Here is a 27,743-nt window from a genome sequence, read left to right as displayed (position 1 = left end):
TGGGTTGCAATAAAGCCAGATTGTGTGCCTCGATAGGCCTAGGAATCCTTGCTAGTGAATGGTGGGTTATACGGTAAAGCCAAAAGGTGGATTTTATCTCTATTAGGCCTAGGGATCATGGGATGGGATGCACGATAAAGCCTAGAGAGTATGTCTCAGTGTAGGGCCTACTGATCCCTGGATCAGACTGTGGATTCATGGTAAAGCTTGAGAGACTAGGAGGCACTCAAATTCCTCACGGTGTGGGCGAAGAACTCCGGTGGCATCCATGTTGAGTGGTGTTTTTGGTGTGTTCTATGAGTCCCACATTCATGCTTGGAATATGGCATGGGGTTGATTGGCTAAAGAGAGACTTAGCTCAACCAATCTATGGTCAGGTGGAATGTGGTAGTCCCATCTCCAGTTGGTTCATTGCATTCATTAATGAGAAATTCATTCCCTTGATTTTCATGTGTAAATGTTGTTGAGTCAAATTATAGCCTTATAATTTTGTTCACATAAATCATCAACCTAGGGCAGGTAAGCTTGTGAGATGCATGTAAAATATATGCAGGCTTAACACTATAAGTGCTAATTAATCTAACTTATCCAATCACACAAAACCAATGAATCTTTCTTACATCAATCACCTAGAAGCAAAGGCTATAGAGTGGATCAAACTTCCCTCTACAGCTCTTAAGATTGTTGATGATGATTAGGAAAAAATAAAGAAATCAACTTACAACAAACTCAGAAATTCAATCAACATTAGAAATCAAATCCTGATTAACTGAATTCCACACATGAATAGGAGACTAGTTCATTTAATCCAGTGTTGCTGATATATTAGAAAGAGTGCATTAGCTGTAAAAATAAATTGTTGTTACATAACAAAAATAAAATGCATAAATACTAAAATATTGGAGTTGTGAGCAAAGGGGGGCCTCCCTTACTCACAACCCATTCAAATTAGAAGAGATTTCTCACAAAAGTAGACAGAACATATAATATTATATTAATATGAAAAATATACAGTTGAGTACAATCTGATACACAGTCTTAGCTGAAACCAACCCAACAATCTAGCAACCCCCTATCATAAAAACTAGGACATAATTTATACATTTACAAAAGCCCATATATGGATTGAAGTAAAGGAGACTACTAATCTAAGCCATCTACTAACAAAACTATTACAAAATATCAATTTTAGCCATACTGGGTCTAATCCATGACTGAAAGCATGGATTAGATGAAATTCGTTACATGGCTGTAGCTTTCCTCCAAATGGCCAACGAGAGAAGGTTTTTGAATTTGGGTGGTGTTGTTGGTAGATCTGAAATGGCCAATAGGACAACAACCATATATGATATATTCCCCACAAAACCCATGTTCTCGTTTGATTTAGATATTCATGGAACATGGCTAACTGCCGATGTTGCTGTAGGAAATCCAGGCGGTTACAAGAAATCCATGACTGCAGGAATTCTAGAGTGTTTGTAGGAAATAGGATCGCACAACTGTCTGCAGGAATTATATGTCTTTTTTCGAATAAAAACAAATATGCACAAGAACTTGAGATTAGTTGGCATGGTAATTAAATAAAGAACAACTAACTAAGGAATACTCAAAGTAAGGTAAAATACACTTTTTAGTTTTAATTTGCATACCTTCAGCCTACAAGAAAAAAATTTGTGTTTTTGCCAAAAAGAAAAAGGAAGTCATTCCTTATCCTGAGCTACAGCTACTGTAGCCAACTAATTTGTTACTTCTGCCAACTGGTCCAACTGGTTACCACTAGATTCTGCACGAATTTGACCCTTGTATAATTCGTTCTTCTTTTTTAGATGGTTGATCCTAGCCTTCTTCCTTTTCATAATTCATGCCGCTTTCTGGACCCACTCTTCATGTTCTTTTCGTATACGCAGGCTATTATCCTTTAGGGTCTCGTTTTCCATTCTCAATTCTCTCTCTAAAATGGTGAGCTCGATGATGATTTCTTCCAATTCTTGTAGAGACCGTCTCTTCTGAGGGGTCACTTCCCCTTCCTGATGTCCTTGGAGAGATGGAGGGAACCCAAGGTCCTCCTCTCCTTACTGTTCTCCTTCTATGTTATTCCCACTTCCATGTAGCAGAGAGTCCTAAAAGGACATTGCTTCTTCACTGATAAACTTAGCTGACTTGATCTTCTCCTTACCTTTGGGTGGGTCGTGGTGTTTCTCCTTCTTCTTATCCGGTGTCTCGGGCAATACTTATGCATCTGTAGTATATTTTATAGCTAGCTAAACAACCTGGATTCTAGTAAATCTTTTTGCAGAAGTGGAAGTGCCATTTTTCAACTTAGGCTGGTTGCCCATAGTCTCCCCTATCACCACCACTTCCTCATCTCTTTCTGCTTCCTTCGTCTATAGCCTGAGGGTCTGAGGCTTCTTCTTCTTCTTTGGTTTTTCTATAGGCTTCTTCTCAGTGGGCTTCAGAGAGTCGAGGCCATCCCTTCTTTCCTTATTTACCAGTGGCCTCTAAGTTTGTGACTTCTTCTTCACTTTTTCCACTGGTTTTTCTTCTATAGACTCTGAAGGGTCAGAGTTTTTCTCTTCCTCTTTTTCTTTTATCTGTAGCCCACGCATCCATGGATTTTTCCTTGGTTTATCTGCGATGCTTCCTCCATGGAATCTGAGGAATCAAAATCCTCATTTTTTGCAAAGTAGTTTTCAGCGAGGAACTCCTCCCATGTTCGCTTTTTATCTTTCAAAACCTCCACCAAGATGATTTTCACCAGCCCATGGTGATAGAGGTTTTCCTCTAAATTGGCCCCCCTTTCCTTGGCAGCCATCGACATCTTCATCAGCAACATCCTCAAGTAATAGGGTAAGTTTAACAACTTGTCATGAAAATGGGTGAGGAGCCGACTATGAAATAGGAAAGCAAGCCCAAAAACACCTTCACACATTATGTATTTTTGCAGGAAAAAAATAATTTCTGGTACTTACTTTTCAAGAAATCGTGCAAAATTCCCTTACTCCATTCGGGGTCTGAATGGTCTTTACAGAGGAAGGATGCGCACAAGCTCTTGTTGAACCGCTTGTTCTTAAACCATCGTTCTCCCAACTATGAAATTCTGCATGCTTGTGCTACCAAACCCTTAGTCAACCTGAATTGAACATCCCCAACCTAAGCGTTATCGCCATTCAGGTTCAGGGTGAAATATTTTGTCACTTCTGAGTTGTGGCCAGTAAATCACTGGAAAAATGGCAGCCACCCAACTTTTTCTAGTCTTGCCTTACTGCGAGGGTCGATCTCTAGCAAATCAGGCTCTTGTGGTTCAAAGCGGACGGGGGCTCATATTTTCGTCATGGTGAATGACTGGGAGACAGGGCATATGAACTTCTTTGGAATTATCGGGTTTAAACTTTGTAACGGACTCACACAACAAGGGAGGGATTATTATAGAAAGTTATCACAAGGCATGGGATTTTTGAGAGACAAGTCATGATCATGATTGTCATCATGATCTGACCTGTAGGAAGATATGGGGAGTACATCTACTGCTCGTGTTAGAATCATGTTGAACGGAAGAGGAGCTGGAGTCATAATGCACTAGATTACGACTGCATTTTTCTGCAAGGGTGAACATAGCCTAAAAATCATACAAATGTTAAAAATTAAAGAACTAATTACCCTTTACCTCAAGTGTCCCGTCGTTGGCTTTAATTTACCTTTCTTATCTTCCAACAGTCTAGTACTTCGGATGACGCGTGCATATCCTTGAGATGATAACCCACCTAATAGTTAAATAAGATATATGACTTCATAATTCATGACCTCGATTAGTAATTAAAATCTATCAGTACTTTTTAAATAAATTTAAATTAATGCTCTATCTATGCTTTTTGTTTTTCAGAAAACCAGGGTGTTGCTACTGGAAATGGAACTGGGACTACTGAGCTTTCTGCAGGAAATGGAACTGCGACTGTTGAGTTTTCTAGAAAATTGAACCATGACTTTCAGAACTTCTGCAAGAAATTGGACCATGAATTGCAGAACTTCTGCAGGAAATCAGACCATGACTTGTAGAGCTTCTGCAGGAAATTGAACCATCAATCAACACTTATCCCTCATTTGTGTATAGTTCGTTGCACATGAATAATGGTACCGATGTTGAATATGAAATGATCTCATTGGATTACAGGCCATTGAGGTCAGCTGTTAACCAATACGAGGCCCATCACCTTTAATGAATGCGAGGGCCAAGGTACCTTGATGCATCCTATTGGGTGTGAATTAATGTGCTGATGTCGAACCCCCCCGTAGGATCCAGTAGTCAAGGACCATAGTGATTCCCCATTGCTGCTGGCAAAATAGCCTTTCATTAGGGCATACAAGCTTCAAGGCATCGTAAGACTCTGATCTTGCACCCAGATAACTAGTTGATGATGGGCCAAGATTGTTGGAAGGAGGGCCTTAAGAAATACCACATTAGTCCAACACGAGCAATCCAAATTTAACTAAAAATAAAATTTATTGAGAGAATCTACTGACCTGTAATTTTAATGAGCCCAGGGCAGTCCATGCTCACCATATTTCATTTTTAGAGAGTCTAAAATACTTCGAAAAGAAGGCTCCAAGGGGGATCCTTTTCCGTAATTAGTCCATTGGTCCTGGAAAAAGGGATAAACCTATACCCAATAGACATTCCTCTTATGTTTTACCAAGCATGAGGAGGAACAAAGTGAGCTCATTGTGTCAGTAGGAAATCAAGAAGACATAGTGGAAGGAATGACCCCTTCTCTCACCATATCCAAATCTCTTTTCATCACAATTTCTTCCAAAAATTCCTCCTTGGATTGGGGTTTTGGATATAACTTGAGTCTGTGCCCATTCACTAAGAAGTTAACATTCCCATCATCAATGGTTTTAAATCGAACATATTTGTTATCAAAGAATTTCTCAATTTCATAGGGGCCCAACCAATGTGTGTTAAATTTCCCTTTAAAGTTCTTAAATTTTGAATCATACAACAATGCCTAGTCTCCCTCTTTGAACTACTTATTTTTAATGTATTTGTCATTCCATTTAGCTCGTTTTTGCTGAATCAAGTTAGTATGCTGAAAAAAATCTTGCCTAATCTCATCCAACTCATTGAGCTGCAGGATTCTTTGCTACTAAGCTTCGTCAAGGTCTATACCCAAATCTGCTGACATTTTAAAGGTTTTGATCTGAAATTCAATGGTCATTAAAACTTGCTTTCCATACACCAATTTGTATGGAGAAAAGGCAGTGGTATTTCTACATGTGATACTGTAGGCCCACAATGCTTCAGGAAGTCGGTCAGACTAATCCTTCTTATGTAATTGCAATTTTTTGGTAAGGATTGTCTCCAACACCTTATTTGTTGATTCCACCTGCCCATTGGACTGTTGCTGATAAGGGGTGGACTTCTGATGAGTAATCTGATATTTTTGCACAATTCCTTGCATAAGTTTTGACACAAATTGAGTACCTTGATCAATGACTATTTCCCTAGGTACCCCAAATCTTACAAAAATATCAAAAAAAAGAAAATCTACCACTGTTTTCTTTGTTTCTCTAGGTAGTGCCCTTTCCTCGACCCAATTCGTAACATAATCAATACAAACTAAAATATACTTCTTACCTTTGGACATAGGGTTGATGGGACCTACAAAATGAAGAGCCCACCTCTTAAAAGGTTCTATGAGAACCTATGGTTGCAAAGGCATCTCATCTGATTGTACGAGTTTCCCCATTCTTTGGAATCTATCACACTTCTAGAAATATTCCCTTGCATCTTTGAAAAGACTTGGCCAATAGTAACCTGAACGAAGGATCTTGTAATCTGTCCGCTTGTCTACAAAATGTCCTCCACACAGTTCATCGTGACAGGCTCTCAAAGTGTCATAGATCTAATCTTCCTGGACACACTTGCGGATAGTCAAATCAGGTCCAGTGAAAAACAAATCTCCCCTAATCTAAGAGTAATCAACAATTTTTCTAATAATTCTCTTTGTATGATTAGATGAAAAGTAAGGAGGCAACTTTCTTGTAGCAAGGTAACTGGCCATGTCTGCAAACCAAGGTGTTTTAATAGAAATACAAACAAATTTTCAATAGGAAAGCTATCAGTAATAGGAACATCCTCACCTGCATGGTTGAGTCTAGATAAGAAATTAGCTACCTAATTTTCCTTTCTAGGACTATCCAATACTGTGATGTCAAATTCCTACAGCAACAAAAGCCACCTAGTAATCCTGCCATTAGTAACAGGTTTATTCATGAGATATCGGATGCCAGAGTGATCGGTATGTACAAAAAATTCATAGTTTGTGATGTAATGTCTAAACTTATTAATAGCATAAATCACAGTAAGGAATTCTTTTTCAGTTACCATGTAATTCAGTTCTGCAGGAGTTTAGTTTTTACTAACATAAAAAATAGCATGGGTTACAGGATTCTCGTTTTGTCCCAATACTGCTCCTATGGTTGAATCAGAGGAATCAGTGGAAATATGAAGAGGCAATTTCCAATCTGGGCCTCTCAAGACTTGTGCTAAAGAAAGTTTTTCCTTGAGTGTATCAAATGCACCTTGACACTCATCATCCTAATGAAATTCAGCTTCTTTAGTCAATAATTTAAATAATGGAGAGGCTACCTTTGTAAAATTTTCAACAAACCTTCTATAGTAGCCTGCATGTCCAAGGAAACTTCGAACTCCCTTTTGATTGGTTGGTGGGGGTAGCTTTGCAATGACTTCAATCTTCACTGGATCAACTTTAATTCCTGTAGTAGAAACATGATGACCCAAAACAATACCTTCATTCATAATCATAAATCATTTTTCATTACTTAATGAGAGGTTATTTTCTCTACATCTTTGCAAAAATTTATCAAGATTTTGTAAAGCTTCCTCAAAAGTATCAACCATGGCTGTAAAATCATCCATATAAACCTCTACGCAATCATGCAAAATATCAGAGAAAATACCAAGGACCACCTGCTGAAATGTGGCTCGTGTGTTGCATAGAAAAAATGGTAGTACCCCATATGCATAGGTGCCCTAAGGACATGTGAACGTAGTATTTTCTTGGTCTTTTGGAGTGATCCTAATCTAATTGTACTCACTGAACCCATCTAGGAAGGAAAAATATTTTTTTCTTGCTAAAGTGTCCATCACTTGGTCTATAATAAGCAAGGGAAAATGATCTTTCAAGGTAGCCTTGTTTAGTTCCATGTAATCCACACACACTCGCCATTTACCATTCTTCTTGGGGACAATAACCAACGAGGATACCCACTGGCTATATGAGATAGGACAGATGAACCCTGTTGGATACCTATACTGATAGGTTTCATATTTCATGATTGGCCAAGGAAAATCCAAATATGCTCTGCTTTGGTATTACAAAGATCCCATATTTCCTAGAGAACAAGAGGTGTGTAAAGTGTTTCAAATATTGATGACCTTATTCCAATTTGGATGGATGATTCAACAGTTTAACCTGGATCATGCCATGTTTCAATTTTGATGTTATAGAATAGAGAAAGAAGTCTGTCCAAACTGCTTAATCTTGGCAGACAAGTAGTTTAGGTAGAGAAGCAAAGGTTCCCAACAGTTTAATCTGGGACCTTGGAAGAGATAAGGCTAGAAGTAGATAGAAAAGAAAAAAGAAAAGCCAAAGAAAAGAAAAGGCAAGTAAGGGTTTGCAAGTCCAAGTGCACCCTCCAAGGAGAAACAAAAAATGCTAGGAAAATAGCTGGGTAAGTAGTTGTGGTTGCAGAAAGGATATTTTCACCATTTTACACATGTCAAGAGGTGTTTTTCCAAGGCAAAAATCTATCAATTCACAAAGTGGTTAATTCCATCGAATTGCAGCAAGGAGCATGACTAACCTCCCTCTCCCCCTTCATTCCATTACTAACACTCCCTTTCTTTTAGCTGAGATTTATGGAGAAAGATCATGGTTTTAGGGTGGTTCTAGTTCATTCAGAAGCCACATTTCTGGTCTAAGATCTTTTCATTTTGATCTACTCTCAAAACTAAATCAATTTCAGATAAACTCAGTAAAATCCCCTTCATTTGTTTCCCTCATTCATATTAACCTCTAATTCTACTATATAGCTCCCTTATCTTACCCTTCCCCTAATAATACTAACACTATGGTGTATAAAGCCCCATAATCTTATAAATACTCCTCCCCTTGGCATTATAGCCATATGTTCTCCAAAAGGGACCAAAGTGACCTCTCGTCACCTTGGTGAACCTATCACATCCCATTCCCCCTTGCTACAAGCCAACTTGCTCTTCAAACCACCATTTGCATTGAAAAAACCTTATAAACCCTCTTTTACCCTTAAAAACCTTTGCAAAATTTACCCAAAGTCTAAAAGGCTAGCGCGCTGTCTGTTTCAAAGGAAAAACATTGAAAAACCTTTAAAAAACCCACAACCCAAAGTTTCCGCCAGCGCATATCACCCGAGCATGTTCTTGCTCCGCCCACCGTCGGATCAGGTCCCGAGGATTCGACGATCCACAGTGATATCGGAGCAGCCCCCGCAGCCGTCCTTTACCGCCCGAGAAAGTGACGTTGCGTCACGTCAGGGCCACTCCACGTGTCGCGCAATGAAGGCTCTCGGAGCCGGGCCTGACACATTCGGCGTCGTACCTAAACCGCCCCGAGAAACCGTAGCGGCTAGCCCTAACCGTAACCGCTACGGTCCTAACCGCCAACTGTCTTCCACTAATACTTCGCCACGTCATTTCCGCTGGTCCCCGCCCTGTTATTCGTCCACCTGGCCGCTGACATGGCTGCCACCTCATCGCCCCCTTGGACCAATAGTCTACCGCCACGTCACCCGATGACGTCAGCTGACGTCACCTCACCTTGACCCGCCAATGACGTCATGCTGACGTCATCACTAAAAAGCGCCAAAAGGGTAAAAAGTCCATATTAACCCAAAAAAGCCGTGTTTTTCTCACCTTTCACTCCTGTCGCCACTGTGCTCTCTGCATGACCGTTTACGTTCGAATTTCCGCCAACCTGCTGAGTTAACCCGAGCGACTTCCTCAGCAGCAACCGTGCACGCCTGCGCAACCTCTGTTCGTCAATTAACAGGTATTTACCGTTGTTCTGCCCTCCATACGACTGTTGTTGAAATTTAAGTTGCTCAGAAGGCTAAGGATACCATAAAAATTACATTTTCACCGGCCATTTCCCTCTGCACATCCACATTTGCATCTATGAAGTCCAAAAGCATCGGCCGAGCCTTAATACCTGCAATTTCGCTCAAAAGCATCATTCACTGTGTATTCCCGGCCAATTTCTTGTCAAACTCAATTCTCCCGATAAAAGAGGACACAGTGAGACCATAGAGAAGCCCTGCTCCCAAAACAAACAGTATTTCAACTGCTGTTGTGTAAATTCCTCCTCTGGTACCTGAGATACCAACTGTTTTTACAGAAAATCACTTCTATTCTGTGTTGCTTCCATTAAACAACCACCTGCAATTGTTGAACTTTGAAGAAGATCATGGAGACTCCCATTGCTCTCAACATCAAGCCCCTCAATGCCCCTCACCAGGAATTGGAGTGGAAAGCCCTGGGAGATATGGATTATCAAATGCTGGACTGGTTCCCTATGGGCTCCAAATACAATATCCAGATGATGAATGAGTTGAAGGCCCAGCACCTGAGTGGAGCAGACATCTTGGGGATTTGGGACTCAAACCTGCCAATCTACAACCTCCCCCAGGTAAATTCTATGCCAGAGTTGATACACAGCTGCCAAGAATGCTATGACCCAAACCTAAGAGCTGTCATTAGCCCCTCAGGCTCAGTGTTGTTCCACATCACCCCAGAGAGTATAAATGAAATGCTGCACTTCCATACTGCTAAGCAATTGACCCCACTCCATATTCAGAATTTGATAAAGAAAGGGAGCAAGCTGTCAAGTGACCAACTCATTAAAATCAATCAGCTGTTTGTAAGACCAGGCTCTGAATCTGTCAGAACTCTTCCTATTGGGTATCAATATTTAAATGAATTGGGCAGGATGTTAGTTGATTTAATCAGTTATGTCCTAGGATTCAGGGGGATGGAGGATGTGGATGAAACCATAGTAGCAATGCTGTCTATATTCTCTCTTGGTAAGCCCCCGGCTGTACATTATGACTATGCAACCTACATTGCAGATAAAATCCATGAGCAGTTTATGAACTTGAAGAGGGAAAGATTATTCAGGTATACTTCATATATATACCATCTATTCTTGTTCTATCAGCCAGCCACCTTCTCTTTTCCTTTGAAGCAACTCAATGCCCAGGGAAATCCAAGATCAGTTGTGTTCTGGACTTCTGTTTTTCATCGTACCTCTGTATCACCTTACACATACACTGAGTTTATTGACTTATTCATTTATCCAGTCATGACAGTATTGCATGGTACTCCTCCTCCTAGGCTAACTGATGATATGAGAAGAATTCTCCATTTGAATAAATCCTACAGCATTGGTAACTGGTACCTCTACCAGAACCACACAGTCATCAGAATATATGGCTGTGAGTTGACCCCTTTTAGGTTGCCAAGGTATGTCCCCATGAGGCTTTTTGCCTTGGAATATTTCAGACAGTTTGGAAACTCAGACTACCTCCATTTTCAGAGCAAGAACAAGAAGTCACAGCTAAAGGTGAGGAGCCAGCTGGGTCCTTTCCTATACAATAGAAAAGAGGAGGGATGGAAAGAGGCAAACACTATCCTGGAAGGCCTCGGACTGCAAACTAGTTTTGAATGGATACCCTATGATCCCAATCATTTTGTCTCCCTCAGGAGGATAAAATATAAATTGGGTAGTTATGCACACAAGAGACAACCTGAGATTGAACAGTATGCCAATGCATTAAGCTGGGAAGAGGGTACCTTAGAAGAAGAAATAACTGTTGAAGAGCTTCTAGAAAGAGAAGCTAGAAACATTCAAAAGGAAGCTGACTTAGAAACTTGTGGACAGGTTCCCCTCTCATACAAAAAGCGGCCTGGAGCAACTACTACAACATCAACAACACAGCAGCAGGCTGCCGGGAAAACACCACAAACAACAAGCAAAGATAAAGGGAAGCAGGTGGAGCAGCCACCTCCATTAACAGAAGAGCAAGTGGAGACATTGGTGCAGCAGCAAGAAGAAATGGAGCAGCAGGAACAAGGGCAGCAACAAGAAGAGGTACAATATAGTGAACAGCAGCCCTTGCAGCAAGAAAAAGTGATTAATGCTCCAAGCTCCACTGAGCAACAGGCTCAGACAATAGTGCCTCCTAGGGTAGAAACTACTGTTGATACCTCAGTCCTCCAAACCCCACAAAAGGAGGACTTAACCAGGAAAAGGGATAGAGAGACTCCCCTGACTTCATCCATCAATCGGGGAGAGAAAAGACAAAGACTAAATGACTCTCAAGAGGATGACATAGCAGTGAGGCAAGCAATGGGCATGGGCCCACCCAGTGGAGAAGTTTCAGCCAGTTCATTCCAGCATGAACATGATAGAGCTATGGGAGGAGAGGTCAGTTCCTCCAGCCAGCACAGAGAAGGACAGTCAAGCATCAAACAGCAATTTATTGACATTAAGAAGAGAAGTGATCCTATAAAAGTACAGCTGTACAATCATTTGCTGAACCTGGCTCCTACCAATCAGCAAAGACTCATGTCCGCCTTTGATGTGAGTGAAGGCAAGATGATCATGAGTCACTTCATGCCCACAACGCTGCATCCTCAATCTACCTCGGATTACCTAAGAACCAACATGGAGGTTATGGCTAAAGACATACACCCTATGGATAAGATCGAACTGCATAAACAAACCGGTGAAATGGTGTATGCCTCATTGGCAGATGAAACATTGGAAAATTATAAACTAAAGAGCAGCCTTGATAACACAGCATCTCAGCTGGAATTGGAGAGAGCCTCATCACAAGCCAAGGACAACAGGATTAAGTCCTTGGAAGAGGTAATTATAGAAATAGGACATGATCCTAAAGATGTTAAAGGTATCCAAGAACTCTTGAAGCTAAGGGATGCAGACATGGCGGCCTTAAGAAAGAAAATCAAGCTCCCAGCTACCATCCATCCTCAAACAGACGAAGTTGCCCAGCATAGGCAGGAAAAGGATGCTACAGACCTACTGATATCCCTGTACAAGGAGCTGGTTCGGACTCAGGAACAGCTAGGACAATCAGAAGCTGCAAAGGCAGCATTACAGACAGCATTGAAACAGAGAGAAGAGGGCCAAACTTCCCAGCCCCCTCCGGAAGTAATCAATCTTGAAGAAACTCCTCCAACAACTACTCTTCCTCCTCAACAGACAGGAACTACAGCTCCATCTACAGCAACAACTACGCCAACAACAGAGCAGACTCCTAGTCTGGACATGCAGAGGCTGCAAGCTGAGATCCAAGTTCTTGAATCCCAAATGAAAGAGCTTGATGAAGTCAAAAGGTCTTTGACTAAGGTGAATGAAAGATTTGACAAAAGCAAGCAGAATGAGGCAGCGAAGGAAAGAGAGGTAAAAGCTCTAAAAAAAAGAATAGCTGAACTAGAAAAAGAGCTTGCACTAGAAAAAGTAACAGCAGAATTAAAAGCAGTCCTCTGGGGCAACATTGGTCGATCCATCACCAATCAATGGCAGTATATTGAGACTATGGATGAGCAAATAACACTCATTACCAAGGCAAACAGGGAGGTACAGAGAGCTAGAGCAAGCCTGGGCCACATGCCAGATGCTGCTAGCAGAATGATCACTATTTTGAACAACAAAACTAGCTCTCAGCTGGCCACAATAGGAATTACCAACAGGACTGAAACAATCTCAGTAGCTAAAAGAGTCTTGACACTGAGAAGCCTAGTTGGAACGCTGGAGAGAAGAACACAGGATATGCAGACCGAGATCAACAAATTCCTGGACAGATTTGTGGCATTACAAAACAGAGGCCTCCCCAGCATATTAAGCAGTGTAGGAAGACTGCTTACCCTGGAAAATTACATCAAAAGGGTTGATGCACATGCTGCAGCACAAATAGCAAAACAGCCCAGTACCTCAGCAGAAACAGGGCCAGCATCAGGGCAGAATTTGTATGATAGGGTGGATAACCTGTTTTTCATTATGAATGAAATTGATCACCTGTTTGATACACCACCAAATTTCTTTAAGTATATAGAAGCAGATGAAACTCTGGGTGCAATCATAAGACACCAATTGCCCACACAGGAAGAATGGAGGAATTTGACACAGGTAATCTTATCAGGCCCGAACCTGTAGCGATAGTTTTCTCTAGTTTATGAACAGTCATGCACAGGCAGAATTTTGATGGATAAATCTACAAGGAAGAGACAGATGCTGAGCCAACTCAGCAGAGCTATTTACTCACCACAGCAGCAGTCACAATCACAGGTGACAAACCTAGAATACAGCGTACAAGCCATAAAGTCGGGTTCTCCAGCATTTAATCAAAGTATCTCGACCGACTCAACAGATCCCAAAGGCCAAAATATCTTCTGACAGAACATTAAGACGCCTTCATTTTGTATTCAATGCTGTAATAAATTTCGGATAATAATATCTCAAAAGTTGGTGAGAATATTAAGTCTGAGATAACTTAGAACTCAGATATTTTGTAAACAATCGCAAGTATATATTCACCCTTGGCAGAAGCTCAGGGGGTTGTTGTTATTTTCCTTTTGGAAGTCTCACTTGCTGTAAGATTCTCAGAGAAGTAATACAAAGGGAGAATGGAATTTCCAAAGCTTGGTGTATTTGATGCGTTGTGATGAATGGTGAATGTTGCAGGATTCCAGAGTGTTTCATAAAACAATAAGTTTTCTTAAATCTCTGTATTACATGTGTTCGAGTCTTTTGTTCTCTTTTGTTGTTTAAATGTTTTACACTTGATAGCTAAAGTAGAAGAATAGTTCCAGGATTTAATCACTGATTACCCTGGACTCAAACTGAGCTATTATCCATGTTTTCTTCAGATACAGTGTATGAAGTGTAATTCTTAACTGCTGCACTTTAAACTATATCTTTTGTAGTGATAGACATTCCCAGGGATTCAAGTTTTGCCCCTGAGACATCTGTCCGTTGTTCATGCCTAGTTTGGTGGAAATACTTAAATACCTTTAGTGAAAATTCTTGATTGCTTTCACTGGTGTTTTCACCTGTTTGTGTTATAAATTAAAAATTTTGTTGTATGAAATATCCAGATGGCCCTGTAAGTTTCACCAGTTTCACCAGTTCACCTCAAGGTTTCTAGACACCTACAGCCATAGACTCCATTGCCCAATGATATTTGACTCTTTGAATACTACATCAAAGGACCTGAAAGAAACTCTTCAACCAAAACATAAACAAAACCAGTGCACAATACCTAGCCTAAAACCCTATCATAAACAGATACAAATCATAAAGAGAGAGCCCTCTCTGATCACAGTTTGGCTAGAAACAGTGATCAAAAGATTGGTTAGTGGTTACCCCGGCCGTATTCCCTTGGGAGTCATAGGGAACAACCTGGGTGTTAACATAATTGGTGACTCCACTGGGGAATTCTTAAAGATTTTTCAATTACTATCTATCTTCCAAAGCTACCATCAAGCCTGAGATTAGCCAAGAGGCCTTAGAACTGTTTCTGTAATACATGGACAGCTTTAGGGAAGAGCTAAATGGGGAATCTTCATCCTAGCTTTGGAACATATATAGCCATTCCAAAATTTTCATCCAGTCCTTGCATATACAGCAGCTTCCGGTACAAATTCAAAAGAAATTAGAAGCTGGCTCCCAAAAGAAACCCAAGGCACACTAGGGCAAACCCTGACCCTAATCAACCTATCATTGTTGATAATCCGAATATCATTCCAAAGAACATTAGGAGACAGCAAAAGCAGGAGAAGCCTGCTGATTCAGACAGAAGTTCAGATCGACCTATCCTTATTCCTACTCGCAAAGTTCTTTTCCGATCCACCACTAGTTCCCCTAGTTCATCATCAACACCTCAAAGCCCTCCTCTCCCATCTTCACCATCTGCACATACTCTCTCAACCAGTTCCACGCTTGTTACCCATACCATTAACCCTGTCACACCTGTAATCCCTGTTGTTCCATTTGCTCCTGTTAACCCTCTAAACCTCATAAACATGGCTAACAGGTATGCACCTCTGCAGATACCAGCTAATGCTCCAGCTCTACCCCAAGACTACCAAACCAAAATCTCATTTTTTGACTCCCATGGCCCTTTGACAGCTGTCCAGCATGCTAAGAAGATGCAAGACCACTTTGAGACCTATGAAATAGATGATAACAGTGTCAGGATGAGAATTTTTGTTCAAAGTTTAACTGGGGATGTTAGAACTTGGTTCAGATCCCTCAATGCAAACTCCATTGCAACACCTGATCAGCTTTACGAAGCTTTTACTGAGAGATGGGAGAAGAAGAAAGATCCACTCCACATACTCGGTGAATATAACACTATTAAAAGAGGTCCCCAAGAAACAGTTTTGGAATATTGTGCTAGGTTTAACAATGTATATAATGCTATCCCACAGAACTTAAGGCCCCCTCCTGATTTGGCCCTGTATAACTTCCCTGACGGTTTTGATTCTGATATGGCCTATCAGTTGAAAGAAAGAGATCCTCCAACCCTTGCAGAAGCTCAAAGGGTTGCAGTCACTGTAGAGGCTAACCTAATTGCCAAAAGAAACAGGGCAAAGTTGGAAAAGAAGGTTGGCTTCAGAGAAGAGCCCTCAGGCCTTGATCAAAAGCTGGATGCAATACTAAACAGTATGAAGAGATTGGGTGAAAGAGTGGAATCAGTGGAAAGAAAATCATCATGGGAGGCATCACAAAGTAACCCTCCTAGAAACCCGAATTTTAGGAGAACTCAGAACCCAAACATAGGAAAAACAAGTGCTGACCAAGATATTAGACCCCCTTTTCAAGAAAACTATGCAGAAACTTCCACAGACAGCCAGCTCAATGAAGATCCTGAAATTAACTTAATGGGTTTGGATGGTAAAAGCCATGTCTTTTTAACACAAGAAGACCATGAGGAGGATGAAAGCAAAACATTCCAAACTAAATCAGGAGAATCCTTTGACTTTAAACAAGGGTATGATACTGCTGTCTATGAAGTCCATAAACAGTATAAACTCAGGAGTAGGACTGTGAATGTAAACCAGCCCGACAAGATAAATGATAAACAGAGGTCTAAAGAAACCATGGTCACAGAAATTAATGACAAAATAAACTTTCCTGCAGAAGAAATTGTAGTTGAGGAGGTTACTGAACTGCTGTCCCCACTACAACAGCCCATGGCAACTTCGTCCTCTCATCCTGATTCAAATTTTACCCCTCAAAACATGAGTAAAAGGGGCAGATCTCAAAATCAAGATGAAATCCAACAAGAAGATTTAATGAACAAAGAAAAGGCTGGTATCCGTGACCCTAAAACCCAAATTGACAAACCTTTTGACCTAGGCACAGAGATTGGCAAGCTAAAGATAGCCATTCCTCTCTCAGAGCTAGCCAAGCATGACATATACAAACAACAGATCAAAAAATCCCTTCAACTCACTACTAGCAAAGATGATGTAAATGTGCTAGATGACACTCCAGAATTACTGTTCGGCCCAGAGGTAGATGGAAAAACAGTAGTCACAGGGGTTTTACCTTTTTATGTCAGCTTGCATATACATGATAAAGTACTGCATAATGCAATGTTCGACTCAGGTGCCTCTCACAACCTTATGCCAAAAGCAGTCATGGAAAGATTGAACTTGGATATAACAAGACCATACAAAGACCTGTTCTCCTTTGATTCCAGCCAAGTCAAATGTTTAGGCCTAATAAAAGATTTATGTGTGTCTCTGGTTCAATATCCCAACAAAACCATTCTAATGGATGTTGTAGTCGCTGATATCCCACCCAAGTATGGGATGCTGTTATCAAGATCATGGGGAGCCAAGCTCCAAGGCTCCCTACAATTAGACATGTCATATGCCACTATCTCTGTCTTTGGGCAACCAAAAAGACTTTATAGGGAAACACTCATGAAGTATATGGTCAGCAGTGAAGAAAAGCCTCAAAATTTTCCAATATATGCTGTTCATTCGGACATAGACTCCTTCATCCTCTTCAATGACAGCACAAGCCTCTCAAACAAGGACATTAGGACCGAAACACTCATACAAGAACAAAACATTGATCAAACAAGTATCACCTGCCAAACATCAATCAGCCCAACAATACACAGTATCCCTCCTCTAGTTGTCAAAGATTGTCAAACAAGGGATGAAATTATCCTAGAAAATAAATGGGAAAAGAAACCCCAACTCATGCTCACATTACCATCCCATGAACAGAATTTTAAATCTCTTGTTCAGCAAGACATCCTGTGGGTCCTAGAATTTGATGGCTCAGTTAACAAGCTAGGAGCAGGAGCTGGAGTGTGGATACATAACAAAGAGAAAGATTATGCAGAAGGCAGGGCTTACAGATTGAATTTTAGATGCACTAACAATATCGCAGAATACGAAGCTCTGTTGCTGGGCCTAAAGCTAGCAAAATCACTACAAGCTCCTAAACTTTCCATCATGGGAGACTCTGATCTAGTAATTCAACAAGTAAAAGGAAATTTTGTCACCAATGACAAAAGATTGAGGTCCTATAGATCTGCTGTAATTGAAATATTAGAGACCTTCTCTGAGTTTGTCATCACAAAAATTTCAAGGGGCCACAATCTCCATGCACACAGCTTGGCAACCTTTGCCAGTACCTTTAAATTCCCAATAGAACCCAATAACCGTTTCACAGCCGAGGTCAAATACAGACCCTCCACCCCAAACAATGTCAAAGAATGGCAAGTATTTGAGGATGACATGCAAATAAACAATTTTTTAACCTTGCAACAAGAATTCACAGGATTAAATATTGATATTGATGGAGCAAGTCAATCACAAATACTTGATGGAGCAAGTCCATCACAAATACAGTTTCAACAGTCTGCTCACCCAATGTCACCTAGAACAGCAAAACAATTACTGAGTCCAACCATTTTCAACAATGAAAACATTCAGCAAATTCACCTAATTGGCTGTGAAGAGATGAGCAGCGCTGAAGCTGAAATCATACAACTCAAAGACAATTTCCTTCCAATAGGCCTTACCCCATTAGAAGACATTTTTGATTCAAATGATGTCCCCAGGAAACCAAAGATGCAGCCATTAGATGCAGCAATTGAAGAATGCAACATTGGTACTGCAGACAAGCCTAAAATAATAAAACTATCTGCTGCTTTGCCCCCTGATCAAAAACCCAAATATATTGACCTCTTTAAAGAGTTTCAAGATGTTTTTGCTTGGGGTTATGAGGATCTAAAGTCTTATGATACCTCTGTCATCCAGCATACCATTCCCCTCAAGCCTAATCAAAAACCATTCAAACAGAAATTGAGAAGAATCAATCCTGTGCTCCTTCCTTCCATTGAAAAAGAATTACAGAAAATGTTCAAAGCTGGTATCATAGCACCAATCAGGTTCTCTGAGTGGATTTCAAATTTGGTCCCTACAAGAAAGAAAACTGGTGAGATTAGACTCTGTGTAGACTTAAGGAATTTGAATCAAGTATCACTCAAAGATAACTACCCTTTACCCAAAATGGATCACATTCTTCAAAGAGTAGTAGGGGCTTCAAGGATATCATTACTTGATGGATTCTCAGGCTTCAACCAAATCCTAGTACACCCTGATGATCAAGACAAAACTGCATTCACAACCCCATGGGGGACTTTCAAGTATGTTAAAATGCCTTTTGGGTTGAAGAATGCCGGGGCAACATTTCAAAGAGCAATGGATATTGCTTTCGCAAAGGAAATTCATGATTTCCTTGTCATTTATTTGGATGACCTCACACCTTTTTCTAAGTCCGACCAAGAACACTTGAAACATTTGAGGCAGATTTTCATAACATGCAGGAAATATGGTATTTCCTTAAACCCCAAGAAGTCATTATTTGGCTTGGAAGAAGGGAAACTTTTAGGACACATTATTTCAAAAGATGGCATAAGAATTGATCCAGATAGGATACAAGCTATCCTACAAATGCCTCACCCAAGGAATGTCAAGGAATTGCAAGGATTCTTAGGGAAAATCAACTTTTTAAGAAGGTTTATCCCTAATTTAGCAGAATTAATCAGATTACTAAACAATATGCTAAAGAAAGATTCAAAGGTCAAATGGACTGTTGAAGCAAAACAAGCCTTTGAAAGTATAAAATTGGCCTTGACTCAAACCCCAGTGTTAACCAATCCTCAGTTTGACAGAGACTTTATCATTTTCTCCTTTGCCTCCCAACATACCATCGCTGCTGTTTTATTACAGAAAGATGACCAAGGGAACGAGAAACCTATTGCCTTTTTCAGCAGAGCTCTCAGAGATGCCCCTCTAAAGTACCAAATAATGGAGAAGCAAGCTTATGCTTTGATCAAAGCTATTAAAGACTTTAGGATTTACATCCTTTACTCCCATGTTGTGGCTTATGTACCAAGTCCTATTGTCAAAGACATTCTCACCCAAGAAAACTTAGAGGGCAGAAGAGGAAAGTGGATTGCCAATATTCTAGAATTTGACATAGAAATAAAACCTACAAAGCTGATAAAAGGGCAAGGTTTGGCCAAATTAATGACAGAAGCAAATTTCCAAGCCTTAGATATTAACCAACTGGACAGTGAAACAGAGCTGGCGACTCCAAAGATCAATGTAGCCTTTGAACAATCCCCTTGGTACTCGGATATCTGCTATGTGTTACAAAACCTGTGTGCTCCCCCAGGACTGTCCAGAACTAAGTGTAGGTTCCTAAAAATGAAAACATCTAGATTTTGTGTGATGGATGGAAATCTACTTTGGAAAAACCATGAAGGTATATTGCTGCACTGTCTAATAGAGAATGAAACTAACAATATCATGCAAGATTTCCATGCTGGAGACTGTGGTGGACATTTGTACTGGAAGTCCACTGTGGACAAGATATTGAGGGCTGGTTATTACTGGCCCACCATGTTCTCTGATGTTAAGAAATTTACAGCCTCATGCCACAAATGCCAACTGTTTGAAGGCAAAAGACAGTTGCTGCCACTTCCTTTGAAGCCCATTGTAACAGAGAGACCTTTTCAACAATGGGGCTTGGATTTCATTGGGGAAATTCATCCCTCATCTTCGGGACAACACAGATGGATTTTAACAGCAACAAACTACTTCACCAAGTGGATTGAAGCTGCCCCATGCAGACAAGCAAATGATTCAGTAATTATTCAGTTTTTGGAAAACAATATACTGGCTAGATTTGGCTGTCCAGACAAGATAATAACAGACAATGCTGCTGCTTTCAGATCCAAGAAAATGGTGAACTTCTGCCATAAATTTCACATTACTTTGGGCCATTCTACAGCTTACTATCCTCAAGGAAATGGCCTTGCTGAATCATCAAACAAAAGTTTAATAAATATCATAAAGAAAGTGCTGGAGGAAAACAAAAAGAACTGGCATAAGAAACTAGTAAATGCTTTATGGGCAGATAGACTAACAACAAAAAGATCAATTGGGACCAGCCCATATGAGTTAGTCTATGGATTAGAAGCCAGATTTCCTTCATCACTAGGAGTACCGGTTATGAAGCTACTGCAAGAGAGCCAAGCAGAGCCAAATGATATGCAAAGGAGGATCAATCAGATAATCTGTTTACAGCAAACTAGAGAACAAGTTTTCAGCAGAGTGCAGATATTACAAGAAAAATTGAAAAAGGCCTTTGATAGGAGAACCAAAGCAGAAGATTTCAATATGGGAGACAAAGTCTTAAAGTGGGATGCAAGAAGAGAAGAGAAAGGAAAACATGGAAAGTTTGATTCTTTATGGAGAGGACCATTTACTGTCCAAGCAGTACAAGGTAACAACACCTACTTCCTCAAAAGTCTGACTGAAACTGACTTGGATGAAGGTCCTGTCAATGGCAGGATGCTGAAGCACTACTTTGACTATTCACCATGAGCAGAATCCAAGGGATTCATTGTATATAGACAGATGTACATATTGTTTTCTGTTTTAGATTATAAAATACAGTTTTCTGAGTGATTTATCAACCAGCTAGAGGCAAATAGAATCAGAGGTCTTCCAAGAAAGAAGCACACAATTTTGACACATTTTGCAGCAAATTTCAAAGGTTAAGAAGGGCAGTCAAGGAAAAGGCAATCTGACCTGCTGTTCTTGGTCTTTCAAAAGAAAAACCATCCCCATGTGGAGCCACTGTTGGATACCTATACTGATAGGTTTCATATTTCATGATTGGCCAAGGAAAATCCAAATATGCTTTGCTTTGGTATTACAAAGATCCCATATTTCCTAGAGAACAAGAGGTGTGTAAAGTGTTTCAAATATTGATGACCTTATTCCAATTTGGATGGATGATTCAACAGTTTAACCTGGATCATGCCATGTTTCAATTTTGATGTTATAGAATAGAGAAAGAAGTCTGTCCAAACTGATTAATCTTGGCAGACAAGTAGTTTAGGTAGAGAAGTAAAGGTTCCCAACAGTTTAATCTGGGACCTTGGAAGAGATAAGGCTAGAAGTAGATAGAAAAGAAAAAAGAAAAGCCAAAGAAAAGAAAAGGCAAGTAAGGGTTTGCAAGTCCAAGTGCACCCTCCAAGGAGAAACAAAAAATGCTAGGAAAATAGCTGGGTAAGTAGTTGTGGTTGCAGAAAGGATATTTTCACCATTTTACACATGTCAAGAGGTGTTTTGCCAAGGCAAAAATCTATCAATTCACAAAGTGGTTAATTCCATCGAATTGCAGCAAGGAGCATGACTAACCTCCCTCTCCCCCTTCATTCCATTACTAACACTCCCTTTCTTTTAGCTGAGATTTATGGAGAAAGATCATGGTTTTAGGGTGGTTCTAGTTCATTCAGAAGCCACATTTCTGGTCTAAGATCTTTTCATTTTGATCTACTCTCAAAACTAAATCAATTTCAGATAAACTCAGTAAAATCCCCTTCATTTGTTTCCCTCATTCATATTAACCTCTAATTCTACTATATAGCTCCCTTATCTTACCCTTCCCCTAATAATACTAACACTATGGTGTATAAAGCCCCATAATCTTATAAATACTCCTCCCCTTGGCATTATAGCCATATGTTCTCCAAAAGGGACCAAAGTGACCTCTCGTCACCTTGGTGAACCTATCACATCCCATTCCCCCTTGCTACAAGCCAACTTGCTCTTCAAACCACCATTTGCATTGAAAAAACCTTATAAACCCTCTTTTACCCTTAAAAACCTTTGCAAAATTTACCCAAAGTCTAAAAGGCTAGCGCGCTGTCTGTTTCAAAGGAAAAACATTGAAAAACCTTTAAAAAACCCACAACCCAAAGTTTCCGCCAGCGCATATCACCCGAGCATGTTCTTGCTCCGCCCACCGTCGGATCAGGTCCCGAGGATCCGACGATCCACAGTGATATCGGAGCAGCCCCCGCAGCCGTCCTTTACCGCCCGAGAAAGTGACGTTGCGTCACGTCAGGGCCACTCCACGTGTCGCGCAATGAAGGCTCTCGGAGCCGGGCCTGACACATTCGGCGTCGTACCTAAACCGCCCCGATAAACCGTAGCGGCTAGCCCTAACTGTAACCGCTACGGTCCTAACCGCCAACTGTCTTCCACTAATACTTCGCCACGTCATTTCCGCTGGTCCCCGCCCTGTTATTCGTCCACCTGGCCGCTGACATGGCTGCCACCTCATCGCCCCCTTGGACCAATAGTCTACCGCCACGTCACCCGATGACGTCACCTCACCTTGACCCGCCAATGACGTCATGCTGACGTCATCACTAAAAAGCGCCAAAATGGTAAAAAGTCCATATTAACCCAAAAAAGCCGTGTTTTTCTCACCTTTCACTCCTGTCGCCACTGTGCTCTCTGCATGACCGTTTACGTTCGAATTTCCGCCAACCTGCTGAGTTAACCCAAGCGACTTCCTCAGCAGCAACCGTGCACGCCTGCGCAACCTCTGTTCGTCAATTAACAGGTATTTACCGTTGTTCTGCCCTCCATACGACTGTTGTTGAAATTTAAGTTGCTCAGAAGGCTAAGGATACCATAAAAATTACATTTTCACCGGCCATTTCCCTCTGCACATCCACATTTGCAACTGTGAAGTCCAAAAGCATCGGCCGAGCCTTAATACCTGCAATTTCGCTCAAAAGCATCATTCACTGTGTATTCCCGGCCAATTTCTTGTCAAACTCAATTCTCCCGATAAAAGAGGACACAGTGAGACCATAGAGAAGCCCTGCTCCCAAAACAAACAGTATTTCAACTGCTGTTGTGTAAATTCCTCCTCTGGTACCTGAGATACCAACTGTTTTTACAGAAAATCACTTCTATTCTGTGTTGCTTCCATTAAACAACCACCTGCAATTGTTGAACTTTGAAGAAGATCATGGAGACTCCCATTGCTCTCAACATCAAGCCCCTCAATGCCCCTCACCAGGAATTGGAGTGGAAAGCCCTGGGAGATATGGATTATCAAATGCTGGACTGGTTCCCTATGGGCTCCAAATACAATATCCAGATGATGAATGAGTTGAAGGCCCAGCACCTGAGTGGAGCAGACATCTTGGGGATTTGGGACTCAAACCTGCCAATCTACAACCTCCCCCAGGTAAATTCTATGCCAGAGTTGATACACAGCTGCCAAGAATGCTATGACCCAAACCTAAGAGCTGTCATTAGCCCCTCAGGCTCAGTGTTGTTCCACATCACCCCAGAGAGTATAAATGAAATGCTGCACTTCCATACTGCTAAGCAATTGACCCCACTCCATATTCAGAATTTGATAAAGAAAGGGAGCAAGCTGTCAAGTGACCAACTCATTAAAATCAATCAGCTGTTTGTAAGACCAGGCTCTGAATCTGTCAGAACTCTTCCTATTGGGTATCAATATTTAAATGAATTGGGCAGGATGTTAGTGGATTTAATCAGTTATGTCCTAGGATTCAGGGGGATGGAGGATGTGGATGAAACCATAGTAGCAATGCTGTCTATATTCTCTCCTGGTAAGCCCCCGGCTGTACATTATGACTATGCAACCTACATTGCAGATAAAATCCATGAGCAGTTTATGAACTTGAAGAGGGAAAGATTATTCAGGTATACTTCATATATATACCATCTATTCTTGTTCTATCAGCCAGCCACCTTCTCTTTTCCTTTGAAGCAACTCAATGCCCAGGGAAATCCAAGATCAGTTGTGTTCTGGACTTCTGTTTTTCATCGTACCTCTGTATCACCTTACACATACACTGAGTTTATTGACTTATTCATTTATCCAGTCATGACAGTATTGCATGGTACTCCTCCTCCTAGACTAACTGATGATATGAGAAGAATTCTCCATTTGAATAAATCCTACAGCATTGGTAACTGGTACCTCTACCAGAACCACACAGTCATCAGAATATATGGCTGTGAGTTGACCCCTTTTAGGTTGCCAAGGTATGTCCCCATGAGGCTTTTTGCCTTGGAATATTTCAGACAGTTTGGGAACTCAGACTACCTCCATTTTCAGAGCAAGAACAAGAAGTCACAGCTAAAGGTGAGGAGCCAGCTGGGTCCTTTCCTATACAATAGAAAAGAGGAGGGATGGAAAGAGGCAAACACTATCCTGGAAGGCCTCGGACTGCAAACTAGTTTTGAATGGATACCCTATGATCCCAATCATTTTGTCTCCCTCAGGAGGATAAAATATAAATTGGGTAGTTATGCACACAAGAGACAACCTGAGATTGAACAGTATGCCAATGCATTAAGCTGGGAAGAGAGTACCTTAGAAGAAGAAATAACTGTTGAAGAGCTTCTAGAAAGAGAAGCTAGAAACATTCAAAAGGAAGCTGACTTAGAAACTTGTGGACAGGTTCCCCTCTCATACAAAAAGCGGCCTGGAGAAACTACTACAACATCAACAACACAGCAGCAGGCTGCCGGGAAAACACCACAAACAGCAAGCAAAGATAAAGGGAAGCAGGTGGAGCAGCCACCTCCATTAACAGAAGAGCAAGTGGAGACATTGGTGCAGCAGCAAGAAGAAATGGAGCAGCAGGAACAAGGGCAGCAACAAGAAGAGGTACAATATAGTGAACAGCAGCCCTTGCAGCAAGAAAAAGTGATTAATGCTCCAAGCTCCACTGAGCAACAGGCTCAGACAATAGTGCCTCCTAGGGCAGAAACTACTGTTGATACCTCAGTCCTCCAAACCCCACAAAAGGAGGACTTAACCAGGAAAAGGGATAGAGAGACTCCCCTGACTTCATCCATCAATCGGGGAGAGAAAAGACAAAGACTAAATGACTCTCAAGAGGATGACATAGCAGTGAGGCAAGCAATGGGCATGGGCCCACCCAGTGGAGAAGTTTCAGCCAGTTCATTCCAGCATGAACATGATAGAGCTATGGGAGGAGAGGTCAGTTCCTCCAGCCAGCACAGAGAAGGACAGTCAAGCATCAAACAGCAATTTATTGACATTAAGAAGAGAAGTGATCCTATAAAAGTACAACTGTACAATCATTTGCTGAACCTGGCTCCTACCAATCAGCAAAGACTCATGTCCGCCTTTGATGTGAGTGAAGGCAAGATGATCATGAGTCACTTCATGCCCACAACGCTGCATCCTCAATCTACCTCGGATTACCTAAGAACCAACATGGAGGTTATGGCTAAAGACATACACCCTATGGATAAGATCGAACTGCATAAACAAACCGGTGAAATGGTGTATGCCTCATTGGCAGATGAAACATTGGAAAATTATAAACTAAAGAGCAGCCTTGATAACACAGCATCTCAGCTGGAATTGGAGAGAGCCTCATCACAAGCCAAGGACAACAGGATTAAGTCCTTGGAAGAGGTAATTATAGAAATAGGACATGATCCTAAAGATGTTAAAGGTATCCAAGAACTCTTGAAGCTAAGGGATGCAGACATGGCGGCCTTAAGAAAGAAAATCAAGCTCCCAGCTACCATCCATCCTCAAACAGACGAAGTTGCCCAGCAAAGGCAGGAAAAGGATGCTACAGACCTACTGATATCCCTGTACAAGGAGCTGGTTCGGACTCAGGAACAGCTAGGACAATCAGAAGCTGCAAAGGCAGCATTACAGACAGCATTGAAACAGAGAGAAGAGGGCCAAACTTCCCAGCCCCCTCCGGAAGTAATCAATCTTGAAGAAACTCCTCCAACAACTACTCTTCCTCCTCAACAGACAGGAACTACAGCTCCATCTACAGCAACAACTACGCCAACAACAGAGCAGACTCCTAGTCTGGACATGCAGAGGCTGCAAGCTGAGATCCAAGTTCTTGAATCCCAAATGAAAGAGCTTGATGAAGTCAAAAGGTCTTTGACTAAGGTGAATGAAAGATTTGACAAAAGCAAGCAGAATGAGGCAGCGAAGGAAAGAGAGGTAAAAGCTCTAAAAAAAAGAATAGCCGAACTAGAAAAAGAGCTTGCACTAGAAAAAGTAACAGCAGAATTAAAAGCAGTCCTCTGGGGCAACATTGGTCGATCCATCACCAATCAATGGCAGTATATTGAGACTATGGATGAGCAAATAGCACTCATTACCAAGGCAAACAGGGAGGTACAAAGAGCTAGAGAAAGCCTGGGCCACATGCCAGATGCTGCCAACAGAATGATCACTATTTTGAACAACAAAACTAGCTCTCAGCTGGCCACAATAGGAATTACCAACAGGACTGAAACAATCTCAGTAGCTAAAAGAGTCTTGACACTGAGAAGCCTAGTTGGAACGCTGGAGAGAAGAACACAGGATATGCAGACCGAGATCAACAAATTCCTGGACAGATTTGTGGCATTACAAAACAGAGGCCTCCCCAGCATATTAAGCAGTGTAGGAAGACTGCTTACCCTGGAAAATTACATCAAAAGGGTTGATGCACATGCTGCAGCACAAATAGAAAAACAGCCCAGTACCTCAGCAGAAACAGGGCCAGCATCAGGGCAGAATTTGTATGATAGGGTGGATAACCTGTTTTTCATTATGAATGAAATTGATCACCTGTTTGATACACCACCAAATTTCTTTAAGTATACAGAAGCAGATGAAACTCTGGGGGCAATCATAAGACACCAATTGCCCACACAGGAAGAATGGAGGAATTTGACACAGGTAATCTTATCAGGCCCGAACCTGTAGCGATAGTTTTCTCCAGTTTATGAACAGTCATGCACAGGCAGAATTTTGATGGATAAATCTACAAGGAAGAGACAGATGCTGAGCCAACTCAGCAGAGCTATTTACTCACCACAGCAGCAGTCACAATCACAAGTGACAAACCTAGAATACAGCGTACAAGCCATAAAGTCGGGTTCTCCAGCATTTAATCAAAGTATCTCGACCGACTCAGCAGATCCCAAAGGCCAAAATATCTTCTGACAGAACATTAAGACGCCTTCATTTTGTATTCAATGCTGTAATAAATTTCGGATAATAATATCTCAAAAGTTTGTGAGAATATTAAGTCTGAGATAACTTAGAACTCAGATATTTTGTAAACAATCGCAAGTATATATTCACCCCTGGCAGAAGCTCAGGGGGTTGTTGTTATTTTCCTTTTGGAAGTCTCACTTGCTGTAAGATTCTCAGAGATGTAATACA

This window comes from Pinus tabuliformis, chromosome 7, assembly GCF_031772625.1.
Source record: "Pinus tabuliformis cultivar Carrire ecotype Pingquan chromosome 7, CPIR1, whole genome shotgun sequence".
Classification (NCBI taxonomy): domain Eukaryota; kingdom Viridiplantae; phylum Streptophyta; class Pinopsida; order Pinales; family Pinaceae; genus Pinus; species Pinus tabuliformis.
Note: the sequence above shows the minus strand (reverse complement) of the source record.